Source organism: Rhinopithecus roxellana, chromosome 7 (genome assembly GCF_007565055.1).
Source record: "Rhinopithecus roxellana isolate Shanxi Qingling chromosome 7, ASM756505v1, whole genome shotgun sequence".
NCBI lineage: Eukaryota > Metazoa > Chordata > Mammalia > Primates > Cercopithecidae > Rhinopithecus > Rhinopithecus roxellana.
In genome coordinates this window covers 52,492,453-52,516,262 of record NC_044555.1, presented here as the reverse complement: position 1 = coordinate 52,516,262, position 23,810 = coordinate 52,492,453, and the positions used below count along the sequence as shown (strand labels likewise).

The 23,810-nt window shown below is 37.2% G+C and overlaps 1 protein-coding gene and 1 pseudogene across 3 annotated transcripts in view; both read right to left on the bottom strand.

Moving 5' to 3' along the window:
- EDA (ectodysplasin A) overlaps positions 1-23,810 on the bottom strand; it is a 423,831-nt gene that overhangs the window by 342,625 nt on the left and 57,396 nt on the right. The gene's annotated exons all lie outside the window — the stretch shown is intronic.
- LOC115898949 lies at positions 4,668-4,862 on the bottom strand (annotated as a pseudogene).

Here is a 23,810-nt window from a genome sequence, read left to right as displayed (position 1 = left end):
CCATGTCACACCTGAAGTAGTTATTGAGAAAGTCATCCCTTTTCCCTTTTTCTATAACCAAATAGATGGGAATGAAAGATTCTCCCCGGGGACTGAAAGCTTAAGGGAATGAATAACTCCTCCCTTCTCAGGCCCAGTCCCAAGACGCAAGACCACTTGCACCAGCAGCATGCCTCAGCAAGATAGCAGAAGCAGGAAGACAGATGGCCAGAAGACACATACCCCCTGAAGACTGAGAGAGAGGCCGTCAGGGTACCGTGTAGCAGTTACATCAGACTGAGACACTTTCTGTTTACAGGAGACTATAAAACCCCTGCCCCGTCCTCATTTGGTGCTGACGCCATGTTAGGCCTCAGCCCGCCTGCACCCAGGAACTCATTTAAACAGCGTGTTGATCCACACTGCCTCGTGTTGTATGTGCTCTTGGGGTTCGAACCAATGTAAGAACCTTTCACTTTCCCTTTCTCAAAATATCTCATTGTATTGTACTCACCTATTTCTGAACTGCAATTGACCACAGATAACTGAAACTGCAGTAAAGGAGGAATTACTGTAATACATATTCATGAAATGTCTAGGTCATTTCTAAGTAAGTTAAAAATACCAAACTATTAATTACAAAACATAAGTTTAAAGTATACATATTTTGGCATCTTGCTTTCAAACAGTATAGGTATGCTATTTGGGTCTATTAGTAAACATGAAAAAATTATTCTATGAGGAAGCACATATTCTAGAAATTATGAAATGCATATTCATAAAATGTTTGTATATAACAGAGAGTTTTAAATGGTTTTACTTCCTGGGTTTTCACTAGAAAGTAAGGTTACTAAGAGGTGAAAATCCTAATCAATATATGGTAATTTAAAATAGAAATAAAAGGAAAACAACTATTGTATGTGAGTAAGTAAGACATGTTTTTAGTAAGTGAAGCTATGAGGTACGGAAGAAAAAAAGAAGAGGGTAATTTTTATCCTAAAGTAGAATGATTAATTGTTCCAAAATGAGAAACCAAAAGGTATAGGAAAAATAAGAAATATAAAGAGTATAGAAGGCTTGTGGAAGATGAATCTTATGAAAGTAATTTTATGTGTGATCAAGCTAAGATTAGAAGGGAATTATTCACAAGTTTTTCTAAAAATTGAGCCTTACTACCAAATGTACACTGATACAAAACTAGAATTTGGTACCTTGTGTTGAAACAATAAGGCTTTCTTGGAATATTGATCTGTTTTTTTTTGTTTTTTTGTTTTTTTTGAGACAGAGTTTTGCTCTTATTGCCCAGGCTGGAGTGCAATGGTGTGATCTTAGCTCACTGCAACCTCTGCCTCCCAGGTTCAAGCATTTCTCCTGCCTCAGCCTCCCACATAGCTGGGATGACAGGCATGTGCCACCACGCCCAGCTAATTTACTATTTTTACTAGAGATGGGGTTTCACTATGTTGGTCAGGCTGGTCTCAAACTCCTGACCTCAGGTGATCCACCCACCTCGGCCTCCCAAAGTGCTGGCCTCCCAAAGTGCTGAGATTACAGGTGTGAGCCACTGCACCCGACCCTTGATCTGCTCTTTTTTTTTTTTTTTTTTTTTTTTTTTTTTTTTTGAGACGGAGTCTCGCTCTACCGCCCAGGCTGGAGTGCAGTGGCCCGATCTCAGCTCACTGCAAGCTCCGCCTCCCGGGTTCACGCCATTCTCCTGCCTCAGCCTCCCAAGTAGCTGGGACTACAGGCGCCCGCCACGTCGCCCGGCTAGTTTTTTGTATTTTTAGTAGAGACGGGGTTTCACCATGTTAGCCAGGATGGTCTCGATCTCCTGACCTCGTGATCCGCCCGTCTCGGCCTCCCAAAGTGCTGGGATTACAGGCTTGAGCCACCGTGCCCGGCCTGATCTGCTCTTAATAGGAAATTTTGAAAGTTTTTTCTTTACCTTTTTGGTAGGTAACTGGCCTAGGAACAAAGTTTCTGTGCTTTATCAAGATGATTCCTTGTGCTTCACGTTCTATATTGGGTTTTTGATTACTTAAGAAAACTGAGGCTGGGCGCAATTGCTTATGCCTGTAATCCCAGCACTTTGGGAGGCCGAGGCAGGAGGCAGGTGGATCACAAGGTCAGGTGCTTGAGACCAGCCTGGCCAACATAGTGAAACCCTGTCTCTACTAAAAATTAGCTGGGCGTGGTGGCAGGCACTTGTAATCCCAGCTACTCAGCAGGCTGAGTCAAGAGAATCGCTTGAACCTGGGAGGTGGAGGTTGCAGTGAGCCAAGATTGTGCCACTGCACTCCAGCCCAGGCTATAGTGCTAGACTCCGTTAAAAAAAAAAAAAGAAATAAGGAAAACTGAGTCCTCTAAAAGGTTAAGGATTTTTCTACAACCATGTTTCTATATTTGCCTTTTAAAGTCTTTTAACTATCACTCTATTTAAATGATTACTGTTATTTCACAGTCACTTATCATCATATTTTGATCAAGTGTTTCAAACTATATATATTTTTTTCTTTCTTTATCTTCCTTCCTTCTTCCTTTCCTTTTTCTTTCTCTACAGTGGTGCGATCTCAGCTCACTGCTACCTCCGCCTCCCAAGTTCAAGCGATTCTCCTGCCTCAACCTGCCAAGTAGCTGGGACTGCAGGGGCACACCGCCATATTTGGCTAATTTTTATATTTTTAGTAGAGATAGGGTTTTGCCATGTTGCCCAGGCTGGTCTCAAACTCATGAGTTCAAGCAGTCCACCTGCCTTGGCCACCCAAAGTGCTTTGATTACAGGCATGAGCCACCATGCCAGGCTGAAACCTTTGATATTTTTGACAAACTTCACAAAATCAAATTCTAATTTAAGTCTCTTTCTTGACTTTGAACTAACTTTGGGATTTTCCAGATAGGCCCTTGGAACATCTCAAAAGCATACCTCTCTTTATGAAAAGATAAATATAAACTAACTGGGCTTACTTGATATATTAAATTATATGGAAAGTGTCATCAAATAATAAGTAAAGCTAACCCTTTGACTTATATTTGTATGGATGTGTTATTAATACGTGTTTCAGCAATTGTATAAAATTCATAGAAAACTAGTAGTCCTGGTATAATGATAAGTCATAAATCTAGTTATCTTAAAATGTTGTATGCAGCAAAAATAACTGAATTTCCTTGTCAATTGCATCAACATTGTAGTGAACTCTCAACGGGTCTTTATTCATGGCCATTTTAAGCCTTGTTATTCACAGATGGTTGTTTACTCTGGTACTTTCCTGAGCAACTATAAGCCTAAAGTGTTTTGTCTTCAAGGAGATTCATGGAAAGGACTCTGACAAGTACAGATTTCGGATAACTTTAATATCATACCATTAGAGTAGGTGAGAATTTCCAGATCTCTAATGAAGAAACTAGTTTTATAAAACTGCTAACCCAAATGCAGAACAACAATTATTAAATACTAAGGAAATGCTTTGGCAGATTTTCACACCAAGTCAGCCAGTACTGAAATTGTTAAGATACACAATTTAAAAGAACTCCTTAAGACTGATTGAGGTCAGAATACCTATTTTACCCTATTTAATAAACAGTGCTACACCTGAATTGGAGAAACAAATCTGATATTTAAAAGAATATAAATTCAGTATTAAGCATGGACTCATGGAGGGCACAGATGGTCACCTGGTCTTTCTCAAGTCTTTAAAGCCTTCATTATTAAAAGTTCTGTACTCCATAACTCATCAAGGAGTATAAAAAAATTATGCCAATTATGAAAAAATATTAGTATGGGGATTATTTTAAAATTGCCAAAATGGTTTATAACCAATGTTTGCTTTGTCAAACCCGTAATCCTTGGAAGACAATAAAAACTTCAGGTGGTACACTTCTATTTTCTGATGGGCCATTTGAATATTTACAGAGGAATTTCATTCATTTGCCATCTTAAATGGGATATGAGTATGTTCTCATAATAGTCTATATTCTCTGATTGGATAGGAGCTTTCCATGTAGGAAGGCCAATACTATAACAGTAGCTAAAAGGATATTAAAACATGTATTTCCTTTATGGAGCACTCCTGGAGAAATTTCCAGCAATAGAAGTACTATTTTACTGGACAAATTATAAAGCAATTGAATAAGGTGTCATGAACACAATGGCATTATCATTGTCTTTATCACCCTCAGTCTTCCAGAAAGACCAAAAGGACAAGTGGCATCTAAAAACTAAAACTGGCAAAGTTAACTGAATCAATTGGATTGTATCTTCATGAAGCTTATTTACAATGGGGAAGTGAGAAGATGTGATATGGTAGAAGGGTATGATCAGAGGTACTGTGTCAGAGAGCTGGGTGACATGGAAGAGAATGAAGTTTTACTGGGAGGAATTAGGTGGAAATATTATTATTATAATTATAGTATATATATAGCACTTAATTTATAAAGTATTTTCCAGTATAGTATGTCATTAGGTCCACACTTAACTCACCCAAACTATTCTCTGGAGATCAGATTGATTTCGTCCTGTGTGAGGAAGAGCTGTCATAGTCATGGTGGTTAAACAGAGAAAGCAGAGTAGTGATTGCCAACCCTGTCATCTTCTCCTTCTCTCCCCTCCCTTTGTTCTCGTTTTGAGGGTTGCTCAATTCATGAATAGTTCTTTGCTCAATTAGACTGCTAAATTTAATATTTTTCCCCACCCAGACTGTGTCCTCTGTCGCTTACTCTCCCAAAAGAAAAGAAGAACAATCATTAATGGCAAATGGCAATTGAAGTAAACCAACACCAAGAGGCAGCTTTACACTCGGGAGATAATATGTTTTTTAGTGCTCTACACATTCAAAGAAACTTCTCCAGTAATAAACTGTAGAAATGATCCCTGAAAGTATAATCTTTAACTTTAATTTGTCTAAAGATTTAAAGAGATGATAGGTGCTCAATAAATATTTATTGAATGAATGAACAATAATGTAGTAGCATTATAAAGGCAAATATTACCTTAACCTACAATAACATATATATCCAGAAATACTCAGATCAAAACTGTGATCATCAGGGCTGGTCAGACCACATCTAAAATATTTTCCCCATTTTAACAAGAAAATGGAGGGGGGGAAAAAAGCCTTCTTTGATCCCAAAAGCCTTGGTTGGAAACCATGTACTATATCCTTCCTTTAGTGCAGCCTATCACCTTGTTTTGTACTGCCCATTTCCTTGTATCTCACACATTTTAAGTTTCACAAAGTCAGAAACTATATCTTTCTCTTTCACTATTGTATTCCTAAATACTGGCACAGTGTCTGACTGACAGAAAGGCATTCAGTAAATATATGTTTAATAAAGGATAACTCAGAGAACATCCAAACAAGAGTAGCCTAGATAATGCAGAGATTTAATGCCATGTTTTTCTCACTCAAAGGCATTATATACCAGAAGCATTCAAAGATAACATGTGGTTTGTGTCCTCAAGGAGCTCACAATTCAGAGGATGTGTAAAAATACAGCTACAAACTATGACTACAATACACAGTGTGGAAAGTGCAACAAAATAACAAAGGAACAGTTGAAAGCATGTTTAGTCTGGAGTTGGGGCGTTGGAGACTAGTCAGGGGGATGTGGGGATCTTTCTCCCATCTGAATAACTATGGTATGGCAGAGTTTATTATTGCAGTATTAAATAAGGAAGACTTTTGTAACAACTAGATCAGCCTACAAATGACATTAGCTATCTCCCATGAGGACAAATTCTCCATTGCTGACACATTTCAAGCCTGGGATGGTAAGAACTTGATGGAGATATTGCAGAAGTGATTGACAAAGGAGATGGGATCTTGAGTTGGATGACTTCTATCTCCATTCTAACCCAGAGATTCTATGACACTTTTAGTCTCTGCTTTAGAGAAAGAGGGTAGAAAATCAATATTTTCAAATAAAAATCCTATGCTAATTATATCTGTTTAGCTTTGCCTTAAGGATCAACACTTAATAGAAATTATGCCTGTCCATGCAGAACATAGTAGACTTTAATCTTATACCCAAATTCCTTGCTTTGTGATAGTGTGAAATACTGCTTTCTGCTACAACATAACAAGATGAAGTGAACTGATTCTTTGAAGTCATATCTGCATCACAGTACAGCTAATGACAAGCTTCACCAATTTTTCTGGACATAACTAGGAAGAGATTCCTCCATTATCCAATGAAATCAACCGTATTAAAGGCAGGGCTTCTGTTCTCAGATATCTTCAGAAACATATACTTTCCCCTCTCTCTTGTTCCCACCCTGATTATGGAACAGTGAACCTGAGGCTGATTTATTATTTAAGAACCAGTTATTGTTTTCCCAAACAGATTTAACAAATTTGTTCCACCTGCCCAATTATATTTCTGATTACTTTCTTGTGATTTCACTGAAGTTTTTAACCCAAGGAACTATGAAGATCAAAAAAGATGAAAACTCAGCTAGCCTCTGACCTCAAAGAGATTATAATCTAGTAGGGAACAAAAAACACATACACAAGTAACCACAATTTACACAAATCAGTATATGAGGTCCTAAGAGTAGTTTAGAGACAAAAGACTTACCTTATGGGGTAACTGGGAAGTTAGGGAGTATTCTATGTAGTCTTACTGTCCTCATTTTACAAATAAGGAAATTGAGATACAGAAAATGCAGTCTAGGGAGCTGAGGTTTTCCAGAAGCAAAAAGAAAAAACCTTAAATATTTGCAAATAATGGTCCTATATACTAGAGTGAGTAAGCATTCACATCTTAAAACAATGTAACAAAATAATTCTGACATCATCTAAAGTGTGGTAAAAAAGAGGCTCAATCCTTAGTGCTTCCCTCCTATTCTTCTACATTTCTCCTTTAAAAGTGTGTTCTGAATCATCCAAGGAAAAGTAATGGTGTCTAAATTCCAATAAAAACTGATTCTCTCTTTCTTCTGCAATTTATTTTACCTTTAACAATATCATTCAGGTCAGCCATAGGTTGGCTACTCTGACTCCTGCAGCCTTTCCCCATAAACCCTCTCCCCTCCTCCCAGAGGGCAGAGAAAGAAAGCAGTGCTGAGGAGGCAACACACTCTTGGTTTCCATGTTAGGCCATTTTCATTTAACTTGGGAGTATCATTAGTTTTGCTTGGCAAAGAAAGCCTTTCATCAGCTAAACTTCAGATAAAGATTAGCTTCGCAATTCCATTTGAAGTAAATGGTCTATAAGCTAGTCCACCTAAATAAAATTTGAACAACAAATGTGGAAAATGTTGGTGCTTATAAATTAACCAATCAAATCTAGGTACATAAGTATAAGAATAAAATGTCTAATATATAATTACAAATGCTGTTTTCATTTTTCCAGTAAATCAGCCTCTAAGCAAATAGATTACTGATGAAACCAGCATGTAAATATTCAGAGCTGAAGAAAACAATTCTTGAATCAGTGTTCAGAACTATGATTTCAGATATGTCTCTTATCTCAAAAATGGTTCTTTTGATCTGGCCACAAGGTCATAAAATAGCCACTGAAAAGAAAATTCTACAGTAATCTTTGTCTACACTGATAAAAGTCTAATAGCTGAATTAAAGGAAGGCTAGGCTGGACAAATAATCTCTCAAGTATGGGGTCCAGTTCTGTGTGCTACATTTTAAAAGAAATAAATAAATGAGAATAGGATCCAAGTAGGGTTTCCAAAATGATAAAAAGCCTGAAAATCACTCATAAAAGAAAGGAATGAAAAAAACTGGGGCATAGAGGTAAAAGTAAGAGGACCCATAAAAGCTATCTTAAATAGTTGTATTAGTCTGTTATCGCACTGCTATAAATACTTGAGACTGGGTAATTTATAAAGAGAAAAGGTTTTATTGCCTCACAGTTCCACAGGCTGTACAGGAAGCATGGCTGGAGAGGCCTCAGGAAACTTTCAACCATGCTGAAGGCAAGGGTGAACAGACACATCTTACATGGCCAGAACAGGAGGAAGAGAGACAAGGACGGAGATGCTACACACCTTTAAACAACCAAATCTCCTGAGAACTCACTCACTCTCTTGAGAAAAACAAGGGGAAATCTGCCCCCATAATCCAATCACCTGCCACCGGGTCCCTCCTCCAACACTGGGGATTACAATTCAACATGATTTGGGTAGGGACACAAACCCAAACCATCAATAATAAAAGCACTGATCTAAAGAATATAGGACAAAAATTTCAGATATAGTAAAAGAATGCTTTAACGGACCTGTTACAACACCCAAGTGGGTCATAGGAGAGAAATTATTTTGACAAAACTTGATGAAAATCCCTTACAATGAACTGGGCACTGTGTTAAGTACTTTATATTAATTATCTTATTAAAATTTCTCAACAATCCTGTTATCACCACCCACATTCATGGAAATTGAAGCTTGCAGATGTTTAACAATTCCGTTAAGATCGCATTGCTAATGATGTGTGTTAGCTAGCTAAGGCAGGTCTCTTGAGAATGAATTTTTCTCATTCATTCATGAGTTTTCACTCTCTGTTTTCCATGGCAAAACCTGTCTTCTGGTTGGAGTTGGAGACCTATTGAGGTGAAAGTTACCCCTGGGAACTCTACTGACATCCCTGATATTCCTACCATCGGTGTTAGAATAAAGATGTTTTGTGATCTACTTGTGTTAGGCTGGGCTAGAGAGGTTCTAAATCATAACTCTATTTGTCAATTCAATTATTCCTGCTCTACAGGTAATCCATAGAGTGAAACCAGTAAACAGGGTTTATGAAGATACATGTTACAACAGCTGATCGGGCAAATGTGAAGTGAGGTGCCATAACATTTTCCTCATTTCAGAGAAATGGAAAATATCTAGGCCAAATACCGAGTTCATACATGAGACTGCAGCATTCAATTCCTATTTCCATAGGGGAGTCACTTTTCATTGACTCACAGTCTAGAAGAAATGTTCTTATTTCCTCAGGTTACAGGCAAGTAATAAAGGTGCATACCTATGGAGGAAGTTAGGACAAAAGATACTTAGGAAAGAGAGAATATAAATCCTACTAATAGGATGTAGAAACTTTTAATAACATATAAAAATTGATTAGCGTTACCTTTCTCTACTTGAATAAATTATATACCACAATTTGAAAGAAGTTTTGATAACTTTTTAGAGTTTCAGGTTCATTATTTATAACACTGCTGAACTATCATAAAGTTCATTAAAAGGTCAGAATTGTCTCAGAAATGTTAAAGTTATCTGAGAGATGGTGCTCTACTTTAAGAAGAAAGAAATTATCTCTATGGTTATTTAATAGGAAATAAAATTACTACTGATATGAGAAAAAGATGAAAATAATACAGAGCATGATAATTTATTATGTACAATCTCAGCTGTGCTTTTACATTCATCTATGATTAATATTAAACTGCCGTTTCACCTGCTTACACTCTGAAATTGGTTGTATGCCTAAATTTTAGTGAAAATAAGTATCATTTTGATTATATGGTAGAAGAAAAAGCACAAAAATATTTTTTTCAGACTTTAAAAGTCATTTTTAATGTTTACTTTATTAAATTAAAGCTGGCTACTAAAGAATAATGCAGTAAAACCAGGGTCAGCACAATAATATGGAAGAAAAAGATTTGAGCATTCACTGAAAGGTATAATATCTGTCATAAATAGGTATTGTGCTAGAGATTTTACACGTTAATTCATCTAATTTTAAAGACAAATCTATGAGGCAAGCCATATCACCCCATTTTATAGATGAGGCAACTGAGGTTCCAGGAGGTTAAGAAACATATGGCCAAGAACACACTGTCAGTGAGGCCATTATATAGGGGTTACTAGCTGCCTTCAAATGATTAATTTGCTACTTCCCTGTTCAAAAGGCTATTTTTTTCTTTGAAAATATCCACAAATGGCCGGGCGCGGTGGCTCAAGCCTGTAATCCCAGCACTTTGGGAGGCCGAGGCGGGCGGATCACGAGGTCAGGAGATTGAGACCATCCGGTCTAACACGGTGAAACCCCGTCTCTACTAAAAATACAAAAAATTAGCCGGGCGTGGTGGCGGGCGCCTGTAGTCCCAGCTACTCGGAGGCTGAGATGGGAGCATGGCATGAACCCGGGAGGCGGAGTTTGCAGTGAGCTGAGATCGCACCACTGCACTCCAGCCTGGGTGACACAGCGAGACTCCGTCTCAAAAAAAAAAAAAAAAAAAAAAAAAAAATCCACAAAATTGACAAACCTTTAGTTAGACTGATGAAGCTAAAAATAAAGACTTGATTTACTAAAATTCAGAATGAAAGAGAGGACATTACTATTAGCCATAAACATACATCAAGGATTATAAGGGAATACAATGAACAACTGTATGTATACACATTATATAACTTAGACGAAATGGGAAAGTACCTAGAAAAACAAAAACTTCCAACATTGATTCAGGAAGAAATAGAAAAGATGTGTAGACCTAAAACAAGTGATTGAATTCATAATAAAAAAATTACTCACAAAGAAAAGCCCAGGCTTAGATGGCTTCCCTGATGAATTCTAGTAAATATTTAAAGAACAATTAATATCCATGCTTCTCAAACTCTTCCAAGAAATATAAGAGGAGGGAATACTTCCCAACTCATTCTATGACATCAGTATTACCTTGTTACCAAAACCAGAAAAAGATATTACAAGAAAACTATAGACCAATATCTCTTAAGAATATAGTCATAAAAATATTCAACAAAATACTAGCAAACGGAATCCAGTAATACATAAAAAGGATTGTTTAACATGACCAAATGAAATTTATCCCAGGAATGCAAGGTTGGATTAATATCAGAAAATCAATTAATATATCATATGAATAAAGGAAAAAATTCATGAATATCTCAATACACATGGAAAAATATTGACAAAATTCAATACCCTCTCTCATGATAAAAATATTCAACAAATTAGGAATAGAAAGAAACTTCCCGCCGGGCGCGGTGGCTCAAGCCTGTAATCCCAGCACTTTGGGAGGCCGAGACGGGCGGATCACGAGGTCAGGAGATCGAGATCATCCTGGCTAACACGGTGAAACCCCGTCTCTACTAAAAAAAATACAAAAAGCGAGCCCGGCGAGGTGGCGGGTGCCTGTAGTCCTAGCTACTCGGGAGGGAGGCTGAGGCCGGAGAATGGCAGTAAACCCGGGGGCGGGGGGGGGGAACTTGCAGTGAGCTGAGATCCGGCCACTGCACTCCAGCCCGGGCGACAGAGCTAGACTCCATCTCAAAAAAAAAAAAAGAAAAAAGAAAGAAACTTCCTCAACCAGATTAAAGGGTACATAGGAAAGACCCAGAGCTAACATTATACTAAGTGATAAAAGACTGAATATTTTCCCACCAACAGGACAATGATGTCTGCTCTTACCACTTCTATTCAACACATTGTTACTAGATGTTATAGTTATGAACTTATGCAATAAAAAGAAATGAAAGGCATCCAGAAAACTATCGCTATTTGCAGATAACATAATATTACATAGAGCAAAGTCTAAGGAATCCACACACACACACAAAAAGACCGTACTAAAGCTAACAAACAAGTTTAGCAAGCTTGCAGTATACAAGCTCAATATTAAAAATTAGCTCTAATTCTATTTTTGCAATGAACTATTGAAAAATAAAATTTAAGAAACAATCCCATTTACAATAGCATCAAAATAAAATAAAACATTAGGAATAAATTTGACAAAAGACATGTAGAACTTATACTGAAAGCTACAAAATAGTGTTGAAAGAAAGTAACGAAGATCTAAGTAAACGAAAAAGACATCCCACAATATAGACTGGAGGACTTAATATTGTTAAGATGGCAATACTCCCTAAATTGATCTACAGATTAAACAAAACCTTATCAAAATACAGGCTGATCTTAAAATTCATATGGAAATTCAGGGGCACAGAATAGCCAAAACCAATCTTGATAAAGGAAAACAAAGTTGGGCCGGGCGCGGTGGCTCACACCTGTAATCCCTGCACTTTGGGAGGCCAAGGTGGGTGGATCATGAGGTCAGGAGTTCGAGACCAGCCTGGGCAAGATGGTGAAACCCTGTCTCTACTAAAAAATACAAAAATTAGCCAGGCACGGTGGCGGGCGCCTGTAATCCCGGCTACTTGGGAGGCTGAGGCAGGAGAATCGCTTGAACCCGGGAGGCAGAGTTTGCAGTGAGCTGAGATCGCGCCACTGCATTCTAGCCTGGGTGACAAAGCAAGACTCTGTCTCAAAAAAAAAAAAAAAAAAAAAAAGAAGAGGAAGAACAAAGTCATATGACTCATACTTCCTGATTTCAAAACTTACAACAAACCTACAAAGTAATCAAGACAATGTAGTACTGCTGGCATAAGGACAGACATATAGATTAATGGAGTAGAATTGAAAGTCTAGAAATAAACTCTTATATTTACAATCAATTGATTTTTGACAAGAGTGCCAAGAGAATTCAATAGGGGAAAAACATTCTTCAACAAATGGTGCTGGAAAACCTGGATATCCACAAGTAAAAGAATGAAGTTGGATCCACTCCTCCCACCACATATAAAAATTAAATAAAACATGGATCATACAAGATCTTCCTTTGCTTAAAGGCCCGCCTTGCTGTTAGAATAAAATACTAACTTCTGGGCATGCCATTTACCTCTCCATAATCTAGACCTTGCTACTTCTGCAGTTTCATCTTTTGTCACCACCTCACTATCCTCCTCTTCAATCCTCCTCCTGGATCGTACACTCTAAGCCACTGTGAGTGACATATGTTTCTTTGGGTCAGGTGCAGTAGCTCCAGCCTGTAATCCCAGCACTTCAGGAGGCCAAGATGGGCAGATCACTTGAGGCCAGGAGTTTGAGGCCAGCCTGGCCAACATAGCAAAACCCCATCTCTACTAAAAATACAAAAATTAGCCGGCCATGGTGGTGCATGCCTGTAATCTCAGCTACTTGGGAGGCTGAGGCACAAGAATTGCTTGAACCCGGGAGGTGGAGGTTGTAGTGAGTTGAGAACACGCCATTGCACTGCAGCCTGGGTGATCAAGGGAAACTCTGTCTCAAAAAAAATAAATAAAAAGCACCAGGCTTTGCTTATGTATATCTGTGGAATACTATTTCTCTATACTACCTGATAAATACACCTCCATATTGCAAGGCAGTCCAAGTATCACCTCTTCTATGAAAGTTTTCACTGACATAGAGGCATATCCACATACTAATTGTCTTTTCTTTCCCCCATAGTATCCCAACACAGTTCCTCCACTGAGAATTAACACTGCCATTGTGAGGTGCATGTTGTCCTGTTCGTTGCTTCAGGAGTGAGGTACTGAGTCTCAGCCAAATCCCTCAAGGAAATTACCCTTGTCCAGAAAGAACCTCTTTTTCCCAGGGCAGTACAAATCCCTTGATTAGTCTGTGAAGAGGGTAGGGTACAAAGGCCCCCTTCAACGTGAGAGTATTCTCATTTTGCCATCCCAGCCCCAGAGCTCCTGTGAAGACTTTGTACTAACAGCTCGACTCCTTCCACTGCTCAGTGCTTTCCTTCACGTCCCCGCAGGGGTTGATCGGAGTGCGTTCCCCAACAAATTGCTTATATTCTAAACTCCATCTTAGAGTGTATTTCTCAGGGACCCTAACCTAAGACACTGTTTTACACTTATTTTTTAATAGTTCATCTTCAGATATTGACTGCATCAATGCATCCCTCAGTGCAGGTTGTCAATACAGGCTTGCCAAAATAAAAATAAAATAAAATAAAATAAAAAATGGATCACAGACCTAAATGTAAAGGCTAAAACTATAAAACTCTTAGAAGAAAACATTAATGTAAATCCTTATGACCTTGGGTTAGGCAATAATTTCTTCAAAATGATACCTAAAGGAGAAGCCACAAAAGGAAAATTAGATAAATTGGACATTAAACTTTGGAGGATAAAAGTTTAGGAATAAAGTTATCAAAAGATTGGTAGAACTTATACTGAAAACTACAAACCACTGTTGAAAAAAAGTAAAGAAGATCTAAGTAATTGAAAAGACATCTCACGTTCATAGACTGAAGGGCTTAATATTGTTAAGATGGCAATACTCCCTTTCTTTTTCTTCACACAAATAAGAGTGAAGAAACAACTCATAGAATGAAAGACAATATTTGCAAGTTAAATATCTGATAAGGGACTCATATCCAGAATATATAAAGAACTCTTACAACTTAAAAAAAAAAAAGAAAACTACTCAATTGAAAAATGGGCAAAGGATCTGAAAATACATTTCTCCAAAGGAGATATATAAGTAGCCAATGAGCACATGAAAAAATCATTAGTCTTCAGGAAAATACAAATCAAAACCACAATTGAAATATCACTTCAAATTCAGTAGGAAGAATATAATAAAAAATAGACAATAACAAGTGTTGACAAGGATGAAGAGTAATTGGAACCCTCATATGTTGCTTGTGGAAATGTAATATGGTGCAGCCACTTTGGAAAACAGTCTAGAAGTTCCTCAAAAAGTTCAACAGAGAGTTACCATATGACCCAGCAATTCCACTTGTAGGTATATACTCAAGAGAATTGAAAACAAATGTTTACACAAAAACATGTACACAAATATTGAGAGCAGAGTTGTTCATAACAGGCAAAAAATGGAAATAACCTAATGTCTATCCATTGATGAATTGATAAATGTAATATAACCATATAATAGAATATCATTCAACCATAAAAAGAATGAAATATTGATTCATGCTACCATATGGATGAACCTTGAAAATATTATGCTAAGTGAAAAATCCAATCATAAAAGATTATATATTGTATGATTCCATTTAAATGAAATGTCCAGAATGGTCAAATCTATAGAGACAGAAAGTAGATAAATGATTCCTAGGGGCTGGAAGAGGGGAGGGTTCAGGAAAAATGGGTAGTGACTACTTATAGCTACAGGGTTTCCTTTTGTGTCTCTAAAATTGATTATGATAATAGTTGCACAACTCTGTGAATGTACTAAAAACCAATGAATTAGCACTTTAAATGGGTGAAGTATATGGTATGTAAATTATATCTTAATAAAGTTGCTATTTTAAAAAAATAGTGGTGGAAAAACTGTTAGTGCCTTGCATGGATTAAGGTCAGGGACACCAAACTATACTAGTGGCCATCGTATTCTTTACCATCATGCATTTTCAGAGAAAGAGATGCCATTTCAGGCTGGGCACGGTGGCTCATGCCTGTAATCCCAACACTTTGGGAGGCCAAGGTGGGTGGATCACCTGAGTTCAGGAGTTCGAGACCAGCCTGGCCAACATGGTGAAACCCTGTCTCTATTAAAAATACAAAAATTAGCCAAGCATGGTGGCAGGCGCCTGTAATCCCAGCTACTCAGGAGGCTGAGGTAGGAGAATTGCTTGAACCTGGGAGGCAGAGGTTGCAGTGAGCCGAGATCATGCCTCTGCACTCCAGCCTGGGCAACAAGAGCAAGACTCTGTCTCAAAAAAAAAAAAAATAGTAGTAGTAGAAATTATTGTTTGTAAAATGCTATTTACGTTATTTCTGTTAACATGCATTGGGGTTTTTTTTATTTTTAAATCAATTAGTAAATTCTAAAAGCTATTTGTAGAGATTATAAGGAACTCGTAATGCTGCGTAACATACTACATTTATATAAGATACCACATCCTTCTGAACTGACTTTAGTTTGGTTATGTAGTTCGTAGAGGTTAACAACTCTTATTCTGCATTAGCAACAATTAAAAACCCTCTTCTGCCTTTATCAACACGGTAAAATGGACACAAAAATATTTGGATGTGGGGAACTAGAAACCTATTTATCTTATTCTTTAAAAGAAAGAAAAATTCTTCCTAAAATATTTTGCTTAAGATATTAAATTTTAAAATCTATTTCACTATAAAGTGTATTATACAATATGTTACATGATGATCCAAGATGCTGGTTTTAAATGTCATAGTTCATTCAAGGTTTGAAATTATCCTTCCAAATTATCTGGTTCCTAAATCTATTCATTCAAATATTTATTGTACTAGTTTCTATATCATAAAGGCCCAGATATTATCAACTAATAAAATAAAATACAAAATCTAAATAAATGTTCCTATGAAATCATTTGATGCAATCTCACTGCAACACAAAAGATATTTGCTAACTGGCTCCAAAGGAGAACAAAAAATTAGTTGAATAATTTATTTCAAATATAAGAGCTGTTTAGTATTGTAGTACTTTTAAAATTAAATTTAAGTTTTCTCCATTATTCAGAAACACATCAGTTATAAATGGTTCCATTTCAGGAAATTTTCTTGGCTCTCAGTCTCTCCCTGGGTAGTCACTGAAAGACTTTTAGGAAGATGAAGGTTTTCAGAATAAAGTTAAACAAGTAATGAATACTTCCAGACTATTAGTCACTTTTATGTTCTGGCACCCATATATAAATGAAATAAAACAAAACAAAGACATTTCAAGTGGAAAACCTTCAAAACTAAAGTCTTCTCATCTTCACTCCCAAAGCTAAACAGCTCCAACTTCTTATCCAGTTTCATTCAAGCTAAGATTCTCTCAGCATTCTGGTGGGCCAAGATATAAAGCTATATGGCATCTAATAAAATTCCAGGACACAGTCACTGAATAAATGAGCAAAGCTAAACAAATGGCATTCCTTATCAAATAAACAATAACATGATTGAACATACAGCATTTCAATCAGTCAACATCTGTTCTATAATCGTATTTCCTATTTTATAAATGTAGTGTGAATAAACAATTCATTTTTATAGATTTACTGCCTCATGTTGCCTTACCATTGCATTTCAATTCTAGTTAGACGGGCTTGAACAGAAAGGTATATATTGAATGAAGGAAAACCTTGATTGTAACTCAGGAAGGAGTTAGTCAAGTCATCCAGCTAGTTCAGGGTTTATTACTTTATACACAAAACCATTTTAAATTTAATCTTTTGGATGGAAATCTAAACACTCAATACTCATTGCTTATCTTCACAAGTAGAACATAGTAGATGATCACAATTTAATTGTTTTTGAGTCATTATTATGAACATCAATTACTGAGCTATGTTATAACACACTGATGCCCTCAAGACTTATTTAAGCCATATAGGGCTATTAGCCCCACACTGCTATGAGTTCCTGGTTGTTTTTTGGTTTTTCTGTCTCCTTCCTTAGAGTCAGCTGTCTCTCCCTCCTACTATTCGATGAGCCTTGTTAACATTTCTAAATGACTTCTCCACAGCTGTTGGCTAGGAAATCTGATAATCATGATTTAAGCATAATGATGAGTAAATAAATCATAAGTGAGTATTTCAGCTTACACTATATAACATGCATGAGTTTAAGTGCATGGATCTCGTGACACATACTTTATCTGCACAAAGCCTTTTTAAATCTGAGTTCTTAGGTGATGTTACTAGATGATTGAATTCCAGCTGTATATTGCCATATTTGATAAACCTTCCCCTTTAGAATCATATATGCAGGACAATTTCATAATCTGGTATAAGGTCCTTAGGCAGTTAAAACAAGATTTAAGACAAACCTATTTCTTCTGCAACTGCAGATAAAAAAAGCATAGTCTTTCTAAGCTTGAACATTTAGGATACCTAAGAAATAAATTGCACAGAGATTTAATACCTTGGAAGTATGACTTAGAAATCTGAAAATTTGTACACAACTAAGTATATAAATAGTAAAACATATTTAGTTCAATCAGCAAATGTCTATCGAGCATCTACCATGTTCAAGGCATTATACTAGCATCACAAGGGATATAAAATAAGACACTGTCCGTGGTTTAAGAACTTAATATCTAGTAAGTGAGATTAGATAAAAATGACTATGACGAAAGGCAAAGAAATGTAATAGATGTAAGAAAACCGTAAGTAAGTTATCGTGGGAATTCAAAGAATTGAGAAATTAAACTTAGCTTGGGGAGAAGGATCAGAAAATCACGAAGTATTCCATGGAATACATGGCATTCATGATAAGCCTTGTAGTTTGGACAGGTTCTTAAGAGAAGAGAGTAGGGGGAAGAGACAGCAGTAGTAGACATCTTGGGCTAAGGAAACTGCAATTATTCCTTTCATAAATATTTACTGAGCATTTATTATTATTATCATTATATGCCAGGCACTCTTGTAGGCAATAGGGATAGAACAGTAAACAAAGCAGATAAAAATCTCTGCCCTCAGGGACCTGATATTATAGTGGGGAGAGAAAGAGACAATAAAAATAGTAACAATAATAACAATGACAGCCGAAATATTAGAGCACTTAACATGTTGGTCAGGCACTGTTTTTGTGTTTTCAATATAAACCCATTTAATCCTCAAAACACCTCTATGAAGTAGATTACTATTAATATTATCCCTATTTTAGAGATAGAAAACTAAGATATAGAGGTTAAATTGTCCAAAGGCACAATGAGAAATGAAATTATGATTCAAACCTGGGGTATCCAGCTACAGAAGTCTATATTCTTAATCATTATGTGATTCCAAATAAGTATCATCTATAACGTGTTACATGTTGATAAACACTAAACTCGAGGAGCAGCAAGCCACTTTATTTGGAAGATATAAGGGAATAGCAAAGGATAAAGCCAAAGAAATAGGTTGGGCTCATATTATGGAGGGCCTTAAATCCAAGACAGGCGAGTCCACCTGCTGAATTAAGTGCAATGGGAAACCACTGAAGATATGATTAGTTCCTCACTTTATAAAGGGTGAACTGGAGTGAGAAGAGAGGCTGGAAGAGAAGATCTGATTCACCACTGAACCTTTATCAAGATTATTGATACAGCCCAGGTGAAAAGTAATTACAGTATAGACAGAATAAAATACATATTATGAGAGTCTAAGAAATTAGAGATTAAATACACACACACACACACACACACAGAAAAACTCATTATTCCATTCGAGGCTAAAATCTCAAAGATATCCTTGACTTCACTGTTTCCTCTCACATGCCACGTTCAATCAACAGTAAATTCAGAATCCAACAATCTTTCACCACTTTCACCACCACTACTCTGGTCCAAGCCATCAACTCTCACCTAGCTTACTGCAATAGCCCCCTTACTTACGCCCTGCTTCTACCCTTGCCCTGCTATAGTCTGGTCTCAACCCAGCAGCTAAAGTTTTCCTACCAATAAAATAGGTCAAATCAGGTCATCCCTTTGCTCAAGTCCCTCCATTGGCTTCCTATTTCACTCATAACACAAAGCCAAAGTCTTTACAATGACCTACAAGGCCCTACATCATCTGTTTCTGTCCTTTTACCTCTCTAACCTCACCTCTATTACTCTTCCTTTTACTCACTCTGCTTCAGTCACAATGGCCATGTTGCTATTTCTGGAACACTCATGTTCTCCCCCATCTCAGGGCCTTTACATTTGCTACTGCTTCTGCCTAGAATGCTCCCTTATCCTCTCCCATATCTGCCTGGCTCTTTCCTCACTGTCTCCAGATCTTTGCTCAAATATCACCTTCTCAGTTAGCTTCCCTGGACTACCCAATTTAAAAATGTGCACATATACATACACATCCTGTCCTGACCTTCTCTCACCAACTTCCCTAATTTTTCTCCATATAACATTTTATTATCTGACATTCTATGTGTTTTACTTATCTGCTTGTGTGTCTTCCTCCTCTAGACTATCGGCTCCATGAGGGCCAGAATTTTTGTCTGTTATGTTCACTACTATATCCTTGGTGCCATAAATAGTACCTGGTACACTGTAGTTCTCAATAAATATTTGTTAAATAAATGAATCAATTCAGAAAATTTTTTTTTGAAAAAAAAACGTTAGGGACAGTGAAGAATTAGAATTCATATAGCAGGGCAACTAATGGAATAGGTGGAGCAAAAGAGGAGGAAGGATCAAAATGTCTCCATGGTGTCCAGATTTTAGGAATGGCAACAGCATTATCAGAAATGGAATAGTTACAGGGAACTGATTTGGAAGGTGGAAATTAATTCATTTTTAGATATGATGAGTAAACAATATGGAACACTAATGGGAGATCAAGAAATGAAATGCAAATCTGAAGCTTAAGAATGAAGTCAGGGCTAGATATAATAATTTGGGAGTTACTAAAATATAGAGAGAAGCCAGGCACGGAGGCTCACGCCTGTAATCCCAATACCTTGGGAGGCCAAGGAGGGCAGATTGCTTGAGCCTGGGAGATTGAGACCAGCCTGGGCAACACAGCAATACCTCATCTCTACAATTTTTTTTTAATTAGCTGGTCATGATGGCGTGTGTCTTTGGTCCCAGCTAAGGAGGCTGAGGTGGGAGGATCTCTTGAGCCTGGAGGTCAATGCTTCAGTGAGCCAAGGTCGCACCACTACACTGCAACTTGGCCAACAAAGCAAGACCCTGTTTCACAAAAAGAAAAAAATAAAACAGAGATAATAGTGTTGGAGGGGACAGGACAGAACCTTGGGAAAGGTCACACTTCAGGGGTTCAAGGAAGAACATCAGTCAGGGAGGCAGCAAGAGAACCAAAATAATGACATGTCATGAAACCAAGAGAGTAGAAGGTGGTAGTAAATTAGTATTAAACGTTACAAGAAAAGTCAAGAAGTTTCTTAAAGCTCAAAACAAACAGGCTGATTTGGCAAACAGGAAGCCATTGGAAGAAGTATTTCTTTGAAGTGGTAGAGGCAGGAGCCAAATTCCAAGCCACTTAGGAAGGAGTCAGGACACGAAGACAAAAGGTATTCAATTCTTTCAACAAGCTCACCAGAACGAAAATGCTCACTTTTGCCCAGTAATCCCACTCCCTGGGATTTAACTTTTAAAAAACTGTTCCATGAAAGAATAACAGCAAGCAAATACATTAATGCAAAATGTTGTACATTACATGGTAGTTGGTAATAGTAAACAATTGTAAAATACTTGAAATGTCCAACTATGAAAAGTAGTGATTTATGATCTATTAAAACAATAAAATACTTTTCGAATATAATAAAGACTGAAGAAAAAGGGAAACACTTATCATGTTAAATAGAAAAAAATCAAAATACAAATTTAAAATATACACCATTCATTCATTTCACATTTGATTACGGAGTCCCTCCTATGTGATAGGCATATATACTAGATATATAGTGATGGACAAAATAGACAGACCTTCTACCCTCATAAGACTTAACAGTTTGTGATTCAAACTATGGGGAAAAATGGTACATATGTAACAGAGAAAAATATACCCCAAATAACAAAAGCTATGTATTATGATGATAGATAGATAGATAGATAGATAGATAGATAGATAGATAGATAGGCTTTTCCTACAATATTGTTCAATAAAAATTAGCTGTTTTCAATAAATAAAGAGAAAAGTAAATATTTATAGCAAGGAAAGGAAGAAGAGAATTGAGAGGTAGCTTGATGGGGCAGCAGGGTTCCAGGAAATGTTTTTTAGAAGAGGGAATCTGACCATCCCAAAGACAAAGGGGATAGCAAAGAGGCAGAGATTGAAAATTCCACATCTTTCTTACTGCAACAGCTAATTTAATATATCCATTCTGAGAGCTCTTCAAATTCCTTGGAGAATAGACTTTGAATAGCCTAGAATAGCTGTCCTAGAGCTGACATTTAAACATGTCTCTTGTGAACACTAATAAAGACCCCTTCCTCCACCTAAGGCAAAGCTTGATTCAGACAATAAATTTCATAGTAAAACTGATCATGGAGGAAATAGTTACTCAACATTATTAGATCTCATGAATTGATTCAGACTATAGAATATATTTACCTCACACCAATAACTTTGCTTCTAAATGATTTTTTTTGAATACAGTAAAATTGCCTGGGTGTAGGATGTATTTTTGTTACCATCTAAAAGGAAGATAAATTCATGAAAGTGTGGTATAGCATACTGAATATGCTGACCTTTCAGTTCCTTAACTTCTTCATTTCCAATGACCTCATCCTTCCACTCCACATGAGCCACTCATTCTGTACACCTTGGAGGTTTCCATCACCCTTTCCTACTCCATCTCCAAAATCACTAATTCAAACATGAAATTCTCTGATCACAAACTTCCAGCTTTGCTGGTTCAACTATTCCTACTATCACTCTTCTTTCAGGTCATCAAGACCTCTAGTTCACTGACCCTTCTTCCTCTACTTTCTCCGTATTAATCAAAATTTTCTTTACTTTCTTCCCTATCCAGCTTAGGTTCCATAGTGTATCAATGCTGTTACACTCTTGCCAAAACCACAAAACCTCTTAACTCACTATGATGATGGTATTGTTATTGATAATGATGTTTTTGTACTCATCTAGGCCAAATTCTAACCATTAATCATTCCTACTATTCACTTTCTCTGTGCCTGTATCCAGTAGCCAAGTTATGGGGCATGTTTGGTTAAACAGGCAGATTTGTTTCAATACATAAAATAAAAGTCACTTGCAGCAGACTCCTGAAATCTGCTCACCAATCTTGCTGTGTTTTTCTTTTTCACTTTCTGCCACAACTTTTAAAAATTCTCCAATCTCCTCAGTCCTCCAGAGCACTATTCCCCAGCTCCACACTTTTCAGAAAATGACCTTGCCTCTCACTTCATAAAGGAGATGGACCATTTGCTTTTTGGGGCTCATACATAGCAGGTACTCAAACATGTGATAAATGGATAAAAAGAAAAATAAGAAATGGAGAAAAACCTGGCATGGTAACCTTAAACAAAACCTCAGTTTTCCCATGTAAAAACGTGGTAGGTGTATACATGATCTAAGTTCCCCCCTACAACTCTAAAACTTACATTCACATATCCAGACCTATGAATGCAAACTATGCAGGGAAGAATTTTCTCAAAAGTGAACAAGCAGTAGTCAGGAAATACCATCTTATGCCTGTCTTACCAATTGGCAGAAGTGCTATTATTCACTGTTCAATAAATAAATAATTACTGAGTTCCTTCTATGTATTAGGATTTATGGGCAAGAATAGGGGATATTTAAGACCTAGTCTTTGGCTTCTTGGAGCTTTCAATCTACTAGGGGAAGAAAAACTTTGTATAAGTGTCTCTAATAGGTGACACATGGAGTTTCTTTTGAAAAGACTAGTGATTAAGAGGAAAAAAAGAATGACATTAGCAAGATGGCCAAAGAGAAGTTCCCAGTACTGTTTTATCTACCACACACAAACACAAAAAACAAAACAATGAATAAACGACTACATTTTTGACAGAAATGACTAAAGGAGAGCACCAGAGAACATCAAAGAAGCAGCAGAAAACCTATAAAGCACACAAACCCAGGATGGCTGCTTAGGGAAGGGAAAGAAACACCTTGCCTCTGCCACCCTATTCCCCCATTCAGAATCAGCTTGGAATCAGCTAGCCAGAACCACAGCTATATCACAGCCCCCTGGACCCAAGCTTCTGGAGTGTGCCATAGAGCAACAGTCCCTGGTTAATGGGAAAACCACAGTCATTTATGCCTTGGAGAGTGAACGTATGCCTCAAGTTATGGGTGCTACCATAGTTTCACAAGACCCTGAGCCCAGGAAATCACCTTCACAGCTACTCTGAGCAACTGTGTCCTGGATCCAAGTACTACTGTGGCTGCCTATTGGCCACGTCAGATCTGACACCAACACAGATACCTACAGCTCAGACACCCCACTGTGGGAAAAGTAAGACCAGGAGGATCCCTACAGTCCTTGCCCTAATAACCTATGAAGCCACCATCGCTGCCACAAATTCCAATAGCCTAGACTACTGAGGCACCTGCAGTCATCACAGACATTGATTACAACTAAATAAGCTGCACAAAGACTACACCATTGTGCCCAAATG